Here is a 20030-nt window from a genome sequence, read left to right as displayed (position 1 = left end):
ATATAATTGCAGATATTTGCATCTCCTAGAAAAAAAACTTTTTTAATAACAAGGGGTTTCATGAAACCGTTATGAATATTAACACAAATTAAAAAGTTATCTCTAAACATAATGTTTGTATGTGTATCTAGGGACATTTTGTCTTGAGTATAAGACTCCAACTACACTTATTTCTGACCATCTCTGCCTCCAGAGTCATATATTCAGCTTTAACTATCATGATAGTTTAATTTTCATATTTTGTAGTTCAATTAAATAAATGCATGAAACATATATTTTCTGTATTATTTGTAATAGCAGTAATACAAAATTTATTTTGTTTCTGTCTCTAGATTCTGCTAAACTTTAAAGCACTGATAGAAAGGGCATGCCAACTGCTCCAAGTCATGTCACTTCCTCTTACAGGAATATCTGGATAGCACTGAGGAATTTGTTCTTCTTTCGTTAATAAAAAAAAAATTGCAATGATGACATTAAATAATATTTGACTAGATATTTTTCAAGACACTTCTATACAGCTTAAAGTGACATTTAAAGACTTAACTAGGTTAATTAGATTACTAGGCAGGATAGGGTAATTAGGCAAATTATTGTGGAACGATGGTTTGTTCTGCAGACTATCGGAAAAAATATATAGCTTAAAGGGGCTTATAACTTTGACCTAAAAATGGTCTTTAAAAAATTTAAACGTTTCTCCAGAAGAAAAAAATATTATTAGACATACTGTGAAATTTCCTTCCTCTGTTAAACATCATTTGGGAAATATTTAAAAATGAAAAGAAATTCAAAGGGGGGCTAATAATTCTGACTTCAACTGTATACACTGTATTTATTATATGGCCCAGAGCAACCATGAGAGATGCTTGGGATAGTAGACAGAATTGTTCAAGGCCCTTAATTAATGCGACTATTTGTCAATTGCATGCAAATGCAGTCTTAGAATTGAGTTTGTCCTTTTAAGCGTTTAAATGCTACCTTCTCTGTGATATGCTTTTCGGTTTCTCTTATTTGATTGGATGTTGTAAACACACACACACACACACAGACACACACACATTTATATATATATAAACATTTTTTTTTTTTTTTGTAACGTGTTAACAACCAGTACAGCAAAGCGACGGCAACATAGCGCCAATAGCAAATATGAGGATAAAAGAAAACGTCTGTTTCTAACATCTTGGAAGCAGACATTTATGTGCGTAAAACACGAAAAAAAAAAGTGAGTTTTGCACAATTTGCCGTCAGTTTGGCAAGTCAGCCACCTTTTGTTAAATAATTTAAAACTGCAATAAAATACCTGCACATTTTTGATAATGCTCTTTTTAATTGCATATTTTTTTGCATTATACATTTATTAGGATTTTTAGGTATTTAAATTCTAGATTCGCAGATGTTATTTTGGACACATTATTTAAAATATGTGGCTAAGAAATAGCTATTAACTTTTATTTTGGTGAAGTATGTAAAAATTTTAGCAGGGCAAGAAAAAATCTCAACCACTGGTCAGGTTGAGCCAGTAGATAAAATTCTTAGCGTTGAACCATGATATATATACAGCTAAAGTCATAATTATTAGCCCCCCTGTTTATTTTTTTCCCCAATTTCTGTTTAACGGAAAGGAGATTTTCTCAACATATTTCTAAAAGTAATAGTTTTAATAACTCATTTCTAATAACTGGTTTATTTGATCTTTGCCATGATGACAGCAAATAATACTTGACTACATATTTTTAAGACACTATTCAGCTTAAACTGCTATTTAAAGGCTTAACTGATGGTTTATTCTGTAGACAATTGAAAAAAAATGCAGTTTAAAGGGGTTAATAATTTTGACCTTAAAATGTTTGTTTTTTTTAAATGCTCTGTTAAACATTATTTTGGAAATATTTAAAAAAAGAAAATATAGATAAATGTCAGTCCTGTTATTGTGGTATTATTTTTAATTAATAATAGATTCAGCTTGCTGTTAATTAAACATTTGTTGAATATTTGCAAAATGAATATATTTTTAAAAATATATATTTCTAATCAGTATTTTTTGTGGCAACTCTGTTTAATTCAAAACAGATGAAGAATATTTAGGTATAATTTCTAAGAGTTTATACATTGCCTGTATTTCATGTATTTTTGTTCACATGGATACAAACAAGAAGTCTACTTGGATTCTTAGATTAATATTTTATCTTTATCAAAATCTTTATGTTATGGTTTGATATCTGTATAATGTTTCATACACATTTTACTATGCATTAAATATCATTACTAAAGATTTTATAATGGAGTGAATTTCAGAATGTTTCGCTTTAAATGAATGAAGCAGAGAGAGATGGTGCTTAATTTATAATTCTGGCAGGGGCTCGGGATGCTGTGCTGCAGTTTGTTGTGTTTTTTAGCGTTTGGCTCACAGGCAGGCAGCTCATTCAGCTAATCTGCAGAGTGACTGTCTCTGCTGAAACAGTGGCTAATTTTACACAAACCATCATTCTCACTTGTTGAAAAAAAAACTGTATTGAGATACAACTACGCTAAAAGGTTCACAAAACAAAAAAATTAAATAAAAATGCTACAGTTGAAACCAGAAATATTGGCCCCCCTTTGAAATGCTTTTTAAATATTTCCCAAATAATAAGAGAGCAAGGGAATTATTTATAATATTGTATATTCTGATAATGTTTTTTCTTCGGGAGAAAGTCTTATTTGGTTTATTTTTAGCTAGAATAAAAGCAGTTTTTAATAATAAAAAACATTTTAAGGACAAAATGATTAGCCCCTTTAAAGCAATTTTTTTTAGTCTACAGAACAAACCATAATTACACAATAACTTGCCTAATTACCCTAACCTGCCTAGGTAACCTAATTAACATAGTTAAGCCTTTAAATATCATTTTAAGATGTATTGAAGTGTCTTGAAAAATATCTAGTCAAATATTATTTAATGTCATCATGGCAAAGATAAAATAAATCAGTTATTAGAAATGAGTTATTAAAACTATTATGTTTTAAAAATGTGTTGAAAAATCTGCTCTCTGATAAACAGAAAATGAGGGAAAAATAAACAGGGGGCTAATAATTCAGGGGGTTAATAATACTGACTTTATCTGTATGTATGCACTATGATGTAAGCTATATAAGCTAGTTAGTCTTTTTTGATATACATACATTCAAAGCCTGGAATTAAATATCCACTTATGATTGGGTTTACATTAAAATAATAGATTAATGCTGGTCTGATGCTGTATAGGTAATCTGGGGTCAAAAATGAATCCAGAAGTATTTAAAACCATTATAAAATTCTAACTGGGCGACGTAGTGGCACAGTAGGTAGTGCTGTCGCCTTACAGCAAGAAGGTCGCTGGGTCACTGGTTCGAGCCTCGGCTCAGTTGGCGTTTCTGTGTGGAGTTTGCATGTTCTCCCTGTGTCCGCGTGGGTTTCCTCTGGGTGCTCTGGTTTCCCCCACAGTCCAAAGACATGCGGTACAGGTGAATTAGGTAGGCTAAAATTGTCTGTAGTGTATGAGTATTGTGAGTGAATGAGTGTGTGTGTGGATGTTTCCCAGAGATGGGTTGTGGCTGGAAGGGCATCTGCTGCGTAAAAACGTGCTGGATAAATTGGCGGTTCCCTCCGCTGTGACAACCCAGGATTAATAAAGAGACTAAGCTGACAAGAAAATGAATGAAAAATTAAATTATTTATTTATATAAATAATTTATAATAGCGTATTATACAGCATCCGAGGAAATGGTGCTTTGGAATAACATCATCGTGCCTTCCATAGAGCATAGAATCTAAGCTCTTTGCTTCCGCTTTAGCAGCAGATCAGCTTTACAAACAATAACAAATCTCTCTTGCTTATAGATATCCTTAGGGTAAAATACTGATACTAACATCTAAAACATTTTTATTTCACAGGAACTTTAAAGGCTAAGCATATGAATGAAGCAAAATAATAAATTAATAATTTATCACCAACAGTCCACTCCACTAATAATAGTTTAGTTGTGATTTCAATGAGAAAATATTGTACCTGTATCCAAACAGAAGGAAAACAGAGCTGTTTAAACTTAGAACAACACAAGTATTAATTAGTATGACAAATTATTATTATTATTATTATTATTATTATTATTATTAGCCATAATGTGAATTATTGGATGAATTTATCCCTTTAACAGAAATTTAACCAACGTGTATTTTCAATAAATTAAGCCCTTCATTATTTCAAGGCCAGCTTTTTGATGAGTGGCATTAAAATTTCCTCTGGAAGTGGCATTAAAATATCCTCTCAAAGGTGAATGTCTTGATCAAGGGTTCAGTCTGGGGCAATCCAGATCAACTTTGCTAGCGTTTGAACCTACAGTCCCAAATCCGTAACCGCTACACCACCCACCACACCGCCGAAGAGGAATCGTGATTTGAACATTTGGGCGCATCCTCAGAGAAGAGCAGCCCGTGACGCTCGCCTACGAAAGAGCACAGCGTCGAGTGATATTATACTGGAAAAGCACCGCACAGGGAAAAGGACAGCGCCTTTTCTTCGCCTCAGGTAAACACTTACCCTTTCTGGAATGGCCGTTTAAGCCGTCTGGTCAGAATAATGAATGTTAATCTCACTGACATGTATTTCGAGTACAGTAGAGGTGCGACTGGCTATTACAGAGGTGTAACGTGTAATGCTGATTGACAGATAATGTTGCTATAGTTACAGCAGTGACCGTTAAGTGCGGCTCGCGCTGTCAGTTGGAACAGCGCGTGCATTTAGTCCTATCTGAAGAAAACATCTTTAGGAACATTTCATTGCGGAAGCGCAGATGATGATTCTGCTTATTATTAGCACGGTTACACTTAGCAGTTTCAGGCATGTGATCTGTAATTTTGATCCGCTGCTGAATTGCCGTTGTCACGTTATGTTTTAATTCGTAACACTGGACTATTTTTATGTCTTTTCCGACTATTAGTTGCAGTTGAGTAAAAACATATGAGACTTACGGCTCCCTTTCGCTCTGTGTCAGCGGCTTGAGTTATGTAATGCATATATGCATTACAATGGTGTTATTTATCGTGCTGCAGTGAAATGAGCAATCTGTCGCGCAACTCCTCCTCACCTCAATATCTTGTGGATGTAAACACGTACTTGAGAAGAGGGGAAAGGGTTCATTAGACTCATATTTACAGCTGCTTAGGGCATTTGTGCAGGGGTCCATCAGTCGTGTGCATCACTCTCCTGATACTGATGAAAGTATTTGGTTTATCTGACTTTTGGAGTTTCTTTTATGACCTTTTCAAGGTCAAAATACTTGATTGCAATACATCAGGTTCAGCAGTAGCAAATGATGGTTAAAGTCTTAATTGACATTAAACTTTAATGTTCAGGAGATGGGATGACATCAAAATTAGAAAATGCAAGCGTTCATGAAGCACACTTGGACTTGTTATACTCATATAACAGAAGTATACTCAAGGATGGGCAAAAACACCAAATACCTCAGTTTTACACGTATCAAAATAAACTACAAAATATAGCAGCCACAAATGTATCAAAATAAAATACTGTGTTTTTGAAATTACTACAAAATACTTTTACAAGGTAGCATGAAATTTCTTCCCAAACCTTCCATCACTAGGCAGATTTGATCAGTCCCTTCACCATTAAACTGATTTAGCAAAGTAAACAATGTTTGGCAGCAGTTCTGAGCAAGTTTAAGTGCAGCTTCTTTGTCAACTCATTCACCTATACATGCGGAGGTTTTCATAAATCTTTGTTTCTCTTTTATTTTAGCATGAATTTTATACAAATTTTATACAGAAATTACTGTCTTAAAGATGTTCTTTTTACTCACTGCAAAACCATCTAATGCAGATAATGAGTTGGAGTATAGCACTATTTAAATTAAGCCATTGAAAAAGGCTTTAAGACCAAGCAAAATCCTATATTAAAATGAATTTGAATATTAATTTGGCTATTTATGTTATCCATGAATTTCCAATCGAATAAAATTTACTTTTTTTTTTTTTTTTTTACAAGAGAGGCTAAAAAAATTGGCTAAAAACTTTAACAGATTCCTATTTTAATTACAGTGATTTATGATGGAATAAATTTGTATTTTAAAAATAAGTATTTATTTATTTTTCTTTATTCTAAATCTTTAGGAAATATTTTGGTTCATTAAATGTGTCATTATAATGACAATCTAACAACCCAATCCAGCTAAAAAATAGTGCTTTAAATGTCACTAAAATACAGTATTTAAATCCCGTACATTGTAAACTTAAAAAAGGTCCACATTTTAAGAAAAAGAGGCTGGCTACGGGCGTGGTTTACCCCCTTAGTGAACACCAGTAAAACTGATTATGTACCGATTATGATTTTATTCCATCTCATTTCTTAAGCAAGGTTGTTGATGCTGAATTGTACGTTATTTTGCAATTGCACATTCTTAGCATTGTGCAGTACACTATTTTAAACGATTGCTAACTTGCTCAGAAATATAACCACTCTGATCTTTATGTGTATTCATAATTTCCATCCATACTCCAAGCATTGACCACCTTCTTAATCAAATGTCTGTTCTGATCTCAAGCTTGACAACTAACTGAGCAAGCATCAATCAGATGCAGCATTTTTTTTATTTCATCATGTACACTTCTTACAAAGTATTTTACAGTATTTTAAAATACAAATAATACAAAATACAATACCCTATCAAATGCAAATGTGAAAATACTATTTGGTATTTAAAACACGTATTTGTAATACTTAACATTAATACTGCCCATCCCTGGTTACCACATGACCACATACAACATTATTGATTTATTTTATTGTTTTAAAATTAATGCATTTTTTATTATTATTTTATGCTTAAAACAATATCATAGTAATTAAAGACAATTTCCAAGAAGGTATACTGTATTGTACATTTCCTTACATGAAATAGCAAAACTCAATTTATGAATATGCACTGCTAATGTCATGATCACCAGCGATCAAACCACCAGAGATCGCTGGAAAACATTCACACACATAGGACTACAAATCTGCTTGTAAATGGACTACATATTCAGTCATGCAACATATACACATGGTTCCTGATCCTGACTGATTGCATAGCATACACACAGCTGATGCTTCTCAAGTACTGATTACACACACATATATACAGCTCACATTGTTATCTGTTAAGTGACATTTTAACGTGTTTTCCTTTGTCTTGTTTTGTTGTGGTTTTTCCTTGCCTCGTTTATTTTTTAATCCTGTTTGTTGCCTGACTTCTAACCATCTGCCTGCCTTTTGACTACGACTCTAGATTGCCCATAGGTATAAACATCTGTTTGCTCCTGTATTGACCACTGCTTGCCTGACCATTCTAATAAACCTGCATGTGGATCAACACCTCTGTTGTCAGTGCCATCCCCCTGGTTACAGCTAAGAACTTAGTTTGGACAGCTTTTTAATTTTTTTTTCTTCAGTATTTAGATTTGATTTCAGAGCTCTATTTAGTAAACACTGTCCTAACAAATATATTAATGGATAGCATATTTATTCAGCCAAAATTTGATTCGTTTTGTAGATCAGGGTAACCTTTTATTTTAATTTTCACAAAAAGATTCTTTGACGTCACTGAAAACTTATTTTTAGTTCTTCCCATATATTTATTTTAAAGAGTGTAAAATAGGTAGGAAAAATGTCAATTAATAATCAGAGATATTTTCCTCTGCAGAAAAGCATAATAAATAACCCAGCTCCATTCAGACAGGGTTCGTAAGATCAGTTATGTAATATATTAAAGAGCAGGTGCATTAAGGTCTGGGCATACACTAGCCTAGAGATCTATGTTTAAAGTAGTCATTGTAATGGGGAAAAGCTGTTATTAAAGAGAGAAGTTCAGGTGGACATTGTTTCATGAAGTGCAGCTTAGAATAAATCTGTTGTGGTAAGTCTGTATGGGTAAACATTTATTGGGATTTGAGTGGTTTGGGGTTAAACTTGAGCTCAGCAGGATACTTTTGTGTTTTTCATATGTTGATGTAGGGTCCACCTTTGTTGATGTGCTCGCATTATGGAATTTCAGCATTGTTATTTATGAGTTCAATAATAGTTGCATCCTCTACATCTAAATATTTTTGTCTGCTGTCATGTGAAGTGATTTGCCTAAAGCAGCCAAGAAGAATGTAAAATCTTATAAATGCCAATTGTCATATTACATTTTGTTCACACAATTATACAGCTTCTATATCATGCACTTATGTGCTATATATTGCAGTATGTAGTCACATCAAAATAAGCTCACTTCTGAGGATGGATGCTAACAAAAATATTTCAAATGTACTTCAAAATATCATTAAATTGATTTATTATAATGTTCTGTACGCTTTATAAATGTCTACATAAATATGTTAGTTTCAAACTAGTATGTTTTTGTCTTGACTCTGTTATAAAATGTCTATAAACTGTATTGCAAATCATTGCATTTTGTTACCTCCGCCAGAAAGTATACTAACTAAGCCCATGAAGCCTGTATGACTTAAAGTTAAAGGAATATTACACGTAAACACGTTAGCACATGATCTAGTACTATGGCAATCATCCCATGCAATTAAAGCAATGTGAAAACACAGTGCCCCATAGTCTTCACCTCTAAATTAGTTACACTTGTTTCACAGTAAGGACTTTCATAGGGTATATACTTTGATTATATGTTGTAGTGAAATCTTAATGAAAATAGCATGCTACGGTTTGTGTAATAGAAGTTCTTCTTAATCCTCACACCACATTAGAAATTGTTTATATTCATTATATTCCAGAAAGAGTTTATCAGTGTATTACATTAAACAAAAACATGTACTGAATGGCAAAACGATACATTGATCTTACAATAGTTTGTGTATTTTGTGTAGCTGTAGCTATTCAATGAGTCATGTCAAGTTAAGCTTCACTGTCAAATGTTGTCTTGCAGGACCACGATGCTTCTTAAATAAACCCAATCATAAATATGAATACAACATGGGACATAGGAGCTATTTTAAAGCTGTACATAACTAACATATTAACATTAGATAGCAGTAATTATGCTAACTAATATACACTCACTTGCCACTTTATTAGGTACACCTGTCCTAGTGTAATTTTCTAATAATTTCAAATACACGCCAGCAACTCAATGCATTTACGTATGTACACATGGTCGAGACGATCTGCTGCAGTTCATATCGAGCATCAGAAGGTGATTTAAGTGACTTTGAACATGGCATGGTTTTTGCTGCCAGATGGACCGGTTTGAGTATTTCTGAAACGCCTGGGACTTCCACGCACAACCATCTCTAGGGTTTACAGAGAATATTCTGAAAAAGAGAAAATATTCAATGAAAAGCAGTGCTCAAATGCCTTGTCAATGTCAGAAGTCAGAGGAGAATGCCCAGACTGGTTCGAGCTGATAGAAAGGCAACAGTAACTCAAATAACCACTCGTTACAACTGAACCGCGGAATGCAGAAGAGCATGTCTGAACACACAACACGTCAAACCTTGAGGCAGATGGGCTACAGCAGCAGAAGACCACGCTTGGTGTCACTGCTGTCAGCTAAGAACAGGAAACTGAGGCTACAATTCACACAGGCTCGCCAAAATTGGACAACAGAAGATAAGAAAAATGTTGCCTGGTCTGATGAGTCTCGATTTCTGCTGCTGGTAGGGTCAGAATTCGCCGTCAACAACATAAAAGTGTGGATTCATCCTGCCTTGTATCAACGCTTCAGGATGGTGGTGGTGTAATAGTGTGGGGATGATTTCTTGGCACACTTTGGGCCCATTAATATCAACTGAGCATCAAGTCAACACCACAGTCTACCTGAGTATTGTTGCTTACCACGTCTATCCCTTTATGACCACAGTGTACCCATCTTCTGTAAGATAACGCACCATTTCATTAAGAGCAAATCATCTCAGACTGGTTTCTTGAACATGACAATGAGTTCACTGTACTCAAATGGCCTCCACACTCACCAGGTCCAATCCAATAGAGCAGCGTTCCCAACAGGGGGGTCCTGGCCCACAAGGGGGCCTCAGCAAGCTATGTGGGGTGTCGCTTCATATTTAAAAACATTCTTAGCAGTGGACAATTATGAGAATGATCATGTTGCCTTAGTTCATTTTATCCCCTAGCTCAGTGGTCCTCAACCATCAGTCCGTGGATCAATTGGTACCAGGCTGCACAAGAAATCATTAATTATTTCCATTTTATTATTATTTGAGCCTGAACAATCTTTTATTTTGAAAAGTCTTTTATTTTGAAAACTGACCGTATTCTCTCGCTTACATCTCGGTCACTTTAGCGCCCAAATCTAACTCAAAAGCAGCAAAATAAGTAAGAAACAGACATCTTTGGAAAGTTTCTTTGCCAAGGGGAAAAGGCCAAGTGAAGGAACTACCAAGGAAAGGATTGAACTGCCAACCCATTTGTCATCTAATCAGGTAGTTAGTCGAAAGACTGGCGGCTGGCAAACACAAGGTGAGTATTCAGGCATGGGTCGAAGGCAGGTGGCGAGGTTCAAAGTCAGGATGCAGGCTAAAGTTCAAGGCAGGCTTCAGGCAAGACAGAGTCGAGATACAGTCCAAAGTTGTCAACAGGAAAGCAGGCAAGGATCAAGAAACGCTCAGTAGTGTTAGCTGGGGCAGAACAAGACTTCGCACTGAACTGGCGTGAGTGTGTGGCTTATATCTGTGAGCGTGGGTCGTTAGCGGGATGAGGGACAGGTGTGTGTGCTTATCTGTTTAAGTGGATGATGTAATGTCTAGAAGTCCGGTGATGATGACCTGTGCTGGCCAGCGAGGGGAATGACTGGAACCGAGTTGGTGACAGTACCTTATAAAGTGCCCGGTGAATGATATTGTGAAAAATATTGTTCATATGAGCTCTCGCCTCACAACAAGAATGTCGGTGGTTCGAGCCTCGGCTGAGTCGGTTGCCGTTTCTGGGTGGAGTTTGCATGTTCTCCATGTGTTCACGTGGGTTTCCTCCTGGTGCTCTAGTTTCTCCCAAAGTCCAAAAACATGTAGTGCAGGTGAATTGGGTGGACTAAATTGTGTGTAGTGTATGAGTGTAAATGAGTGTGTATGTATGTTTCCCAGTGATGGGTTGCAGCTGTAAGGGACATCAACTGCGTCAAACAAGTTCATTTTACTTTGGTGACCTCAGATTAATAAAGGGACTAAGCCGAAAAGAAAATGAATGAATGAATGAATATTGTCCATAGGAGTTATTTAAGGTTGATGAAAACAAGTAGAGCACTCACCTGTGTGAAGCACACTCAGAAATGTTCGAGATATTGAGTGATTTTATTAGAAACTGTCAGGTGCAATAAGCAATCTAGTGCATATGTAAAGTGTCAGAGAGATGGAATCCACGCAATAGCTTTGTCTGAGATACAAAGATTATGTTATTTTTTTCTAAAAATAACTTCCAGCTGGTATGTCATCTATAACTCGCATAGATCCAGTCATGTTCAAAAATAATTTTCTGGAAATAGAATTCAGGGGAGAAAGAAAGGCCACTGATCTCAGCAGCATCAAGATAATGAAACACGAGGCACCTGTCTTCAGCTTAATAGCACTTGGCTTCAATCAGGAAAACATTAAATATTGAACATTACTAGTGCCTGATAAGACCAAGAGAAAGTATTTATAGACAGTTAGCTCATATTTTCACTCTCTCTTCTGTTTGACATTTTTTCAGTTTGCTGAGGTAGAGAGAACTGCTGTTCACCGGAATTAGAGAAACACTAGGAAAGGACAGAGAAATCTCTCTCCATACCCTTTTATTAGGGTTGCAATGGTTTACAAATTGTATGATTTGGTTTGTTATGACACATTGGTGTCACAGTTTAGTACGTTTTCGATACAGCAAAAAGGAGAAATTTCCTAGGTTTTTACTATTTTTTCATGATCTTTCCTTTACTTTGAACAGTGATGGAGCTAAACTTAACCCATCTTCTGTAGCGTCTTCTCAGCAAGTAAGACAAAACAGCTCCTTATAACAACAAAGAAATATAATATAGTAGTTATAAATAAATGCAAAGAACAGTGTTTTAGCTCCACATTTTCCGTGGACAGCAGCACAGATCTGCTTGATATCACCTGCAGTGGAAAATGCCCTGTGGCTATAGAGAGAGAGAGGCTTCAGGCACAGCCAGGAAATTATGGTCTAGCTGAAATGGGTTTGCGAAGGAATAGTGTAATGGGGCTCAATTAAAGTAAACAGTGAATAATTCTGTGCCTAGAACTTCTCTTTCCCCATACTTGCTTATTTAAGCGTATTTTTAAGTTGTTTTCAATGAGAGCGCCACGTGTTGTAGAATGCTGAGCATCTCTTTCACGTGAAGCATTGAGTCTCAGTGTTTTTTAAGGGGCCATTTACACTGAACACTTTTTTTTCCGATTCCAATGCGCTACTTTTCCATTGTTTGTCCATGTAAACACGTGCTTGTGTTTACATAGAATGCACATGCTTGTGTCTCTCATCTTTTGACTAAAATAACCACAACGAAACATTCCATTTATAATGCATGCTGAACCTAAAGGCAGTTCAATTGGAATATGTGCATCACTACACCGTTACATTTATGTCAAGGATGATAAGTGTAACAGTAGGGCTGCACAATATGTCAAAGTTATCAAAATATTGCAAATATGCATATCGTGGTATACATATCTCAATAGTTGGCAAACTGGTCGTGATATTTCTTTTAATTTAATTTGGGGGGAGGAGGTAACACGGTGGTGCAGTCACAGCAAGAAGGTCATTGTTTCGAGCCCCCGCTAGGTCAATTGGCATTTCTGTGTGGAGTTTGCATGTTCTCCGTGTTTGCATTTGTTTCCTCTAGGTCAGTGGTTTTCAATCTGTTGTACGTGTACCACTTGTGGTATGCGTGCTGCCTTCTAGTGGTATGCAGAGTAATCCAATATGCATGCAAAATATATTTAAAAATTGATCAAAAATGGTTCATGTATGAATATGATGATATATTGCCTATATTTATGAGGTCCGAGCAACATTTCCAGGTTTTGATGAACAGGATACTTTAGCTTAACACTTTACATTTAGGTACAGGAATCTTTTTTACTTTTTAAGAACAGTGGCCTACCATTTTTATTGATCTTTTAAAAACACATTTTAATTTAAACGTTGACATTTTATTTTGTTTGTTTGTTTTTTTGACATGTATGCACAGCAGTGTTAATGTTCAAACTATTTATAAGGTTTAAAGTGGCTGATAATGATAAATATTCTTAATAATAGCAATTAATCTGCCACGTTTTTAAACTGTGCAAAGCTGTAGCTGCTTAATTAGGCCTACTACGCTACTGTATTTCTATACTGGTCATATAGTAGTACTTGGAGGGACAATTTTTTCTGAGAAGGAACAAAAAGTTTGGGAACCACTGTGCTCTGGTTTCCCCCCACAGTCCAAAGACATGCGCTATAGATGAATTGAATATGCTTAATTGGCTGTAGTGTATGTGTATCTCAATGCTGGGTTGCAGCTGGAAGGGCATCTGCTGCATAAAACATATGCTGGATAAGTTTGCGGTATATTCCATTGTGGTGATACCTGATTAATAAAGGGACTAAGCCAAAAAGAAAATGAATGAATAAATAAACGAATGAATGAATGTTATTTTTTTTTTTTTTACATTGTTAACATAATCATTAATGCATCAGACATTGGGTATTGTGTCTGAACAAAGAAGAAACTATAGTCCTATAAAAGGTGCAGTTGATGATCAGCCTAAATGCTAACCGGTTAGCATAATATCATATGTTTGAAACATCTCCCCTGCCATCCAAAGCCATCCCTACAGAAAAATTCAGCTTTAACCAGCCTAGGCTGGTTGGCTAGTTTTAGCTGGTCGACCAGCCTGGTTTTTAGAGCGGTTTTGGCCACTTCCAGACTGGTTTCCAGCCATTTCCAGCCTGGTCTTAGCTGGTCAGGCTGGGAGATGACCAGCTAAAACCAGCTTGACCAGCCTAGCCAGGCTAGGAGTCCAGCCAAAACCAGCTATGTCCAGCTTAAACCAGGCAGGTGAAGCTGGATTTAGCTGGTCATTTTCCTGCCTGACCAGCTAAGACCAGGCTGGAAATGGCTGGAAACCAGCCTGGAAATGGCCAAAACCCCTCAAACCAGGCTGGTCCACCAGCTAAAACCAGCCAACCAGCCTAAGCTGGTTTAAGCTGGATTTCTCAGCAGGGAAAACCTCTAAAAAAAAATAAAATAAAATGAATCAGTGGCGTATATTTGAGAGCGCGCAATGAGTTTTGGCTGGTTTAAGCTGGATTCTTCAGCAGGGATGCCCTCTGAATTCACAAACTCGCACATTAAAGATGACAGACAGCCACTTGATCATGTCATTCGCCAGTTTGAAAACTTTATAGAACTTTATAGTTCTACAATTCTGAACGAATAACTGTATTATATCTAGCACATTTTCTGTTGTGTAATTAGCAAGCAAAACTTGTCATAATGTGCAATATTTCATGCATACAAGGATTGCTGGTCTCACTCTCTCATGTGCTTTATTCTAAAGAGACTACTTTATGCTTAGTACTTGGTCATTGATATGCAGGAATTACACTTATTATTACTAAGCCATACTTAAATACTATTTCAGACCGAATATTTAACGCAGCATGGTAAACAATAAGGAGCTCATCTAGGTAGTCATTGTTCAAAAATAAACCAATGTGATGTGAATCCATCTTCACCTCAGTAAAGCAAGCTTGGCAGAATGGCGCTATTTACTAATGTTTTGTTGTTAAACTAAATAAAAATCTACATTTTCGATGCTGTAAAAGGTCCCTTATGAAATTGAAAATAGTCACATCAATCTTTTGCCGGAAAGTTTCAGTGGCTGAACAACACTTCTTCTGTTTTAAATCAGAACATTACCTGTGTAAAAGATATACTTCAGCCATGGTGTCGTCCTTCCTCCAGCGTGCAAAAGTCTAAATCATTTACTTAAGATTATTAACTTTAACCAATTCTATTGGACTGTGAAGAGATATTATGTTTGCAGCAGCAGTGTGCTGTTTTCAGACAGCATGTCCGTTAATATATTGGCTGTAACAAAGCTCAGAAGTGAGAACTGATGTCGCCAAGACCAAAAACATCAGTATTCATTCATTCATTTTTTCTTCAACTTGGTCTCTTCTTTATTAGGGGTTGCCACAGCAGAATGAACAACCAACTATTCCAGATAATGTTTTTATGCAGCGGATGCTCTTCCAGCTGCAACCCAGCAGTGGGATAGTAATTATCATTGTAATTCTCTTTGAGAGTTTTCATGACTTAAATAAATGGATATTTTATATTTTAAATACAAAATACTCAAATACTGTTTTAGAAGTAAATTATATTTACATTTATAGTCTGCGGCACCGTGGCTCAGTGGTTAGCACTGTCGCCTCACAGCAAGAAGTTCGCTGGTTTGAGTCCCAGCTGGGCTAGATGACACTTCTGTGTGGAGTTTGCATGTTCTCTCTTGTTCTTGTGGGTTTTCTCTGGTTAAAGATTCAAATTCGTATATTTGCTATTTTAGGCAAAGATTTGGCACTTACGGCAAAATGTAATCTGAATGAGAGCCTAATGTGGCCCATGTAGAAAATGATCAATTTGGCCAAAATGATGGAGGAAAAATGTGGCATAGTCATTTAAGGTTAATCTGGGTCTAAACTTAAAGTGGCTCACACGTGTAAGTGTGTTATCTTTAGACATATGTGGGCCACTTTTGGCAAATATTTGGCACAGTAAGCTCTGGCTAATGCGGCTGTGAGCCTAATGTGGCCCAGGGAAAATATGGCAAATTTGGCCCAGTTATCTTAAAACAGGGGTCACCAATCTTGGTCCTGGAGGGCCAGTGTCCTTCCAGGGTTAAGTTCCAACTTGCCTCAACACACCTGCCTGGGTGTTTCAAGAATACCAAGTAAGATCTTGATTAGCTTGTTTAGGTGTGTTTGATTAGGGTTGGAGCTAAAGATCTGCAGGACACCGGCCCTCAGGGAACAAGTTTGGTGACCACTGTTTAAAACATACATGAACCAAACAGACTAAAGTCACTATCATGAAGAAAAGTGTTTGCTTTAGTTGGGGTTTTAGCCCTCGACCTCTTAATAAAAATTTTCTTTTGGGTTGCTGTAACTTTTAAGAACTTTGCTTTAAAAGGTTTATTCATTACAGCAAACAAGCCAAGTAAAAAAATGAAAATAAAACATAAAAAATAAAGTAAGGCACAGCCTTTGATGAAATAATATTCACTGATGTTAACTTATGTTTAATTTATTATTAGAAGTAACATAATAACATGCTTGCACATTGCACACAATTATGAAGGTTTATAAGCTAAAAAAGGTTTATGGATCAACTTTTGCTCAAAAAGACATCAATAATCAGCGTATAAACCTCAACAGCGGTGACAATTAACAAAATGAACAAAACATCACAAAAAGGATACTAAAAGTGACAAAATCAACAATGTCAACATAAACAACAGAATCAACAGCTAATAATGAAAACTGGAGCATCAATAAGCTATATAATGTATTCATACTGCAATGCATGCTGGGATTTTTGTACTTTGCCACACCCGGGAAGTGTAACGTGTAGGCAAGATCTGGGCCAGAATAAAATCAAACTGTGGCCCAGAATAGGATCAGTTCTGGTTCAGTTGGTTGAATTCTGGCTGATATGTGATGTTGCTTTGGCTTATTCGTGGCCCAGATCTGGCAAACAGGAGTGGACCGCCCAAGTGCCATCATTCCATGCGATATCTGGACCGGATGTACGTGTTTGGTGTGGGCAAGATTTGAGCCTCATAAATTTCGCTAGCTGGGTTGTGTGTGTAAATGAGTGCGTATGTATCCCAGTTCAAGGTTGCGGATGGAAGCTGCATAAAACATATAATGGAATAGTTGCTAGTAAGTTCTGCTGCGATGGCCTCTGAAATAGAGACTAAGCTAAAGAAAAATGAAAGAATTTTTGGTATAATTATAAATTACATCTGATTATTTTTTGTTCGGAAAAATATATGTCAGGTAATATATCATATGCATTATGAATGACTAAAGATCAAAGATCACTCCATCAAAACAACAACAACAAAATGGGGTTAGTTAATGAAAATGAGTCTAAATAAATCTGACCAGACTTATTACAATGCACAGTTCAAACACTGCTTTGTGAATTGCTCTTTGATAATTTAAGGAGTATACTGTATATGGAATTCTAGCACAGATACAATTTTGTATACATTATTAACAGATTCAGCAGCTGTAAATGAGGAAACACACAAATGAATTTAAATATACCTTTATATATGTGATCTCTGGCTGTAAACATATTGCTGATACTGTATGTTTTGTCTGTTTCTTTCTCTTTTTTTTTTTGCATCCTGGACTGGATCATCCTTCATTGGCTGCTGATGTCATTGGAAATGCCACGGTGTGATACGTGGTGAGTCTGTTGTATTACTTCCTTTCTTTACATTGAGTTTTGCAAAGCGCAGCAGAACAAAAACTGGTCTTTCATCGCTGCCGGTCACAGTATGGCTCCCTCAGTGAACTCCACAATTGTTAAATGCAGTGTGGTACTGTGTGTGTTAAGAACCAAGAATAATGATACTTTCCATAACAAATGCTCCAATTTTGTTCTTTTTACAAGATGGTTAATAAGTCTTTTGTGTCGCCAGAATGTGCCTGTAAAATTTCATGTCAAAATACCCATTAAATCATGTGTTATATGCTATTGAAAATGAATGTTTGGGTCATAGGGAGTTGTAGATGTTTTTTGTGCCTGTGCCTTTAAATGAAAATGAGCTGCTTCTCTCCGCCCAATCAAAGTGGACTCACAAATGAGACAGGATGCATACCAAATGAATAAATATGGTGCTTTATAGCTATCTATTATAGCTAAGATACTGTACAAAATAGACTTAAGCAATACTAACTCCTATTATGTGATTTAAGCATTCTCGTTTATAGTTGTATACAATATACAGCTGTGTTTATACCAGTGGCTATGGATAACGGAGCTCAAAAAGAATTGTTTAAAATTATATAAATATTACAATATGTGGGCCTCAAAATTGCTGGGATTTTAGTCCTATTTTTACATTAGGAATTTTAAAATAGATACTTGTTGTGTTTGAATCAATCCATTATGACCGTGGACACATTATACCTACACACATTTCTGTCCTAACCTCTTCCAAAAGCCGATTTTGCATGAAGGTTCCCTTTAAACTAAGGAAGCTGCTTTAGGGAGTTGCAAATGTACAGTATCAGTCTTTTCTTTGAGACAGACAGATGATGCCTGGTTGGGAATCAGATCAGTCTTATCTGTGCTGTCAGAGTTGAGGCCTGAAACATGAAACCTTGGGCTGATGAAGTGACACAGGTTATCACCACTACCATCACTATAAAAGCCTTTCACCATGTTCAGACAGCAACTGATGGTGTAAGCCAAGAACAACTGATAGATAAACAGAGCATGTGGAGATCTTTTACACTGCAGACACTGCATAAGAAACAGTTTGCACTATTTAAATATAAAGTCAGATTTATTAGCCCTGCTTTGATTTTTCTTTTTTTTCTTTTTTAATTATTTCCCAAATTATGTTTAACAGAGCAAGGACATTTTCACAGTATGTCTGATAATATTTTTTTCTTCTGGAGAAAGTCTGATTTGTTTTATTTTGGCTAGAATGAAAGCAGTTTTAATTTCTTTTAAATACATCTTGAGGTCAAAATTAACAGCCCTTGGCTTTGCCTAATTACCCTAACTTGTAGATTTAGTAAAGGCTTTAAATGTCCCTTTAAGCTGTATAGAAGTGTCTTGAAAAATATGTAATAATATGTAATAATGTACAGTCATCGTAGCAAAGATAAAATAAATCAGTTATTAGAAATTAATTATTAAAACTGTAATGCTTAGAAATGTGTTAAATTTTTTTTAAATATCCGTTAAACAGTAATTGGGGAAACAATAAACAGGTGGGCTAATACTTCAACTGTATGTGTGTGTGTATATATATATATATATATATATATATATATATTCATTTTCCCTTATGTTTGCATCTGTGAAACAAAAAAATCTAATTTAATCAAATCTGAGAGATTTACGTTCCTCCACTGAAAGCCTTTACACCCCAAACTCTGACATTCTAAAGCATTTGGTTGAAAGTTTTGAAAGTTTTAAGGTCGTTTCATAATTAAAGACGATATGAAATAAGTTTACGCAAAAGGGCTTTAAAATGCATAAATATGAGTTTTTGTTAAACTTACATGTTTAGAAGTAAAAAGAGATTTTTTTCTCCTTACCACCAGGTGGCCCTGTGTTAGATTGGAGCATGTAACATTCGGTTAAAGACTAGTGAAGCACAGTTAGACAAAATTATATGAAAGCTATGTAAAATCAAGATAAAACATGCATTAGTGAACAATAGTGAAATCACTTTTGGTTGTGTTTAGGATAGGGTTTAGGTCAGTGGCAAGATGATCTAAACTATGTTGATGTGTACAAGAACGATGTATCAGAACCATACAATAAAATGCACCCTTAGTAATAGGCTTCCCTAAGTAATAGGCATATATACAGTTGAAGTCAGAATTATTAACCTCCCTGAGTTATTAGCCCCCTGTTTATTTTTTATTTTTTCCAAATTTCTGTTTAATGGAGAGAATAGTTTTTCAACACATTTCTAAACATAATAGTTTTAATAATTTATTTCTAATAACTGATTTCTTTTATCTTTGCCATCATGACAGTGAATAATATTTTACTAGATATTCTATACACTTCAATACAGCTTAAAGTGACATTTAAAGGTTTAACTAGGTTAATTAGGTTAGCTAGGCAAGTTAGGGTTGTTATCGATTTGTTGACTCTAGAAAAAAATTAGCTTAACTAATAATATAATAATTTTTTATTTAAAATGAGTTAAAAAATTTTTTAAATATTATCAGACACTGTGAAAATTC

General features: G+C 35.5%; 1 protein-coding gene across 6 annotated transcripts in view; it reads left to right on the top strand.

Annotated features, from left to right (window-relative positions):
- The first annotated feature begins 4494 nt into the window (after positions 1-4494).
- The window catches only part of epb41a (erythrocyte membrane protein band 4.1a), a 165654-nt gene continuing 150118 nt past the window's right edge, over positions 4495-20030 (top strand). For all 6 annotated transcript variants that reach the window (XM_087295550.1, XM_087295549.1, XM_087295548.1 and 3 more), the window contains exon 1: positions 4495-4547. The gene's annotated coding sequence lies outside the window, so the exon portion shown is untranslated. The remainder of the gene's footprint in view (positions 4548-20030) is intronic.

Source organism: Danio rerio, chromosome 19 (assembly GCF_052040795.2).
Source record: "Danio rerio strain M-AB ecotype USA chromosome 19, GRCz13ab, whole genome shotgun sequence".
Taxonomy (NCBI): domain Eukaryota; kingdom Metazoa; phylum Chordata; class Actinopteri; order Cypriniformes; family Danionidae; genus Danio; species Danio rerio.
Note: the sequence above shows the minus strand (reverse complement) of the source record. Positions and strands in the feature narration are given on the sequence as shown.